General features: G+C 37.2%; 1 protein-coding gene across 6 annotated transcripts in view; it reads left to right on the forward strand.

Moving 5' to 3' along the window:
- The window catches only part of MEIS2 (Meis homeobox 2), a 171,332-nt gene extending 170,182 nt beyond the window's left edge, over nt 1-1,150 (forward strand). For all 6 annotated transcript variants that reach the window (XM_029964197.1, XM_018082788.1, XM_018082790.1 and 3 more), the window contains one exon: nt 1-1,150. This exon is cut by the window's left edge and continues 302 nt beyond it. The gene's annotated coding sequence lies outside the window, so the exon portion shown is untranslated.
- The last annotated feature ends 1,208 nt before the right edge of the window (nt 1,151-2,358 follow it).

The following is a 2,358-nucleotide window of genomic DNA, read 5'->3' on the forward strand; positions in this document are numbered from 1 at the left end:
GGGAAAAATAAAACAAAGACAAACAGAAACTATTTTAAGACTTTTGAACTTTGACCAGATGTTGACACTTAATACGAAATTCCAGACAGCTGTGATTATTTTTTACTTTTTGTCATTTTTCATCAACAACAGAGGACCAACGAAACAAGAACACAAATGTGAAATCATGGGCTCACTGAAATGAATATGTCCATGTACAGATCCTCTGGAAAAAAAAAAGACTCCAAGAGTTATAACTACTGTAGTATAAACATAGGAACTAAGTTAACTTGTACATTTCTGTTGATCACTCCGTTACGTTGCCTCAAATAGTTTTAGAAGAAAAAAAATCCTTGTTTTCCACACTATGTGTGTTGTTCCCAAAAGAATGACTGTTTTGGTTCAGCAGTGAAGTCACTATACATGAAAGACCTGTTTTGGCCAGTGAGAAAAGAACTACCCTGGAGATGAAGACAAAAAGTCTTGCTGGGTCTCTCATCACTCAGAAGACTGTTCCAAGAAGGCCTTGCCATTCCCTCATTTCATTCCTTCATAAAATGTGTCCTTTAGTTTCAAACAGATCTTTATAGTTCGTGCTTCATTAAGTCTCTCCCCATTCCTTCCCAATCTATTTTTTTTTTTGGACTCTTCTTCAAAGAGCTTGCAGGTGAAGATTTAAAAGACAGAACAGACAGAGCAGAAGCTTCTTCCAGTAGTTCTGAGCCTTGGCTTTGGACAAAACAAAACTAAAAGTTGGGCAGCTTTCCTAAATGAAAGAAGTTACTAATGGTCTTTGCACCAAACCTAGGACTTTATCATGAACTCAAAGCTTGGGAAAAAAAGAAAAAAGCAAGAGAATACTGTAACAAACTTCGTACAGAGTTCGGTCTATTAATTGTTTCATGTTAGATATTCTATGTGTTTACCTCAATTGAAAAAAAAAAGAATGTTTTTGCTAGTATCAGATCTGCTGTGGAATTGGTATTGTATGTCCATGAATTCTTCCTTTCTCAGCACGTGTTCCTCACTAGAAGAAAATGCTGTTACCTTTAAGCTTTGTCAAAATTTACATTAAAATACTTGTATGAGGACTGTGACGTTATGTTTCAAAAAGAAAAAAAAAGGTGTTAAGTCACAAAATGCGGTAATAAATATTTCATTTTTGATTTTTTGTTAGGCTTTTGTGGTTTTAATTATGTTTAGGAGAATGTGAAGTTATCATGAGAGATGTCTTGAACACATTTTTTATCAGCATTGAGAAGAAAGGTTGGAAAAATCAGAAACAAGCTTGTCATTGCATTAATAGAATAGTTGAATGAAAGGACATCTGAGGTTATATATTTCTGCTGATTATTGATATTAGATTTATGCCAGACTAAGCAAAATCTGAAATATTGTCTCACCAGCTTGCATTTCAGAGAGATGTGTCTAATATCCATACTATCTGCTAATAACATATTAGCTGAGTTTGAGTTGTGAAGGTTCAGACATGAGACAACTAATCCCATGTGTGTCACATGTATGTGTGTGTGCATTCATAACCACCACAGACCTTAACTCCAGGTATTTAGCTCAGAGGGGAAGAATGGCCTTATTGCAGGGGTACGTTTGAAAGGTTTAGGAGGAGAAAAGAAGCTTTGAGTTTAATGGGAATTTTTTCTGTGCGAGGGTTGTGTAATCTAGCTTTTGAGATGGTTTTTACTGCTTATCTTGTCTTCAGCTGTTTTCAGAAGAAAAAAACCAACCAAACAAAAAACCCCAAAACAACAAACCATCGGCTAATGAGGGAAGATGTTGATTTGACATTTTGTATATAAATAGCTGGAGCAGAATCATGGGTGAAAGTTTGGTTTTACTTAAACAAAAGCTTATGGCATTTTGAAGCAACTAAAGGAGAGTTTGAAATAGGAAGACAGAGCATTGTTAGAAACAGTAGCCTCTCACTGTCGTCGGTGGCACGGTTAAGTCAGCAAGAGCAGGATGGGGGGCAAAGAGCAGGGGAAAACTGCCTTTATTTCTGGGAGATGAGGAGTGAGAAAGGGCTTGTAATTACCTCAACTTTCTAGGAAAGAGAAGTTACTGACTTCAATATCAGTAAATTCGTAACCCTTCTCCTTCCTCCTCCTCATCATTCCCACTGGCCGGGGTGTTATTGAAAACTTTGAGTGACAACTTTTACTTCTGGAATGTGGAAAGAGGCTCAGCCTCATAGTGAATGTTTGATTTCTGAGCTGAGTAAATGGACCCACGCTGCTCGAGACAGAAGGGAGGGTGCCAGTAGAATGGGTGTGAGGATTTATTTAGCACTCGGGTCCTGTTTTGTGGGCATCTTTTAAAAGGCATTCGTATGAAATTAAGATGATAATTCCCTGCTCGGCT

The sequence above is a fragment of the Manacus vitellinus genome, unplaced genomic scaffold (genome assembly GCF_001715985.3).
Source record: "Manacus vitellinus isolate BGI_N305 unplaced genomic scaffold, ASM171598v3 scaffold_6_pilon, whole genome shotgun sequence".
Lineage (NCBI taxonomy): Eukaryota > Metazoa > Chordata > Aves > Passeriformes > Pipridae > Manacus > Manacus vitellinus.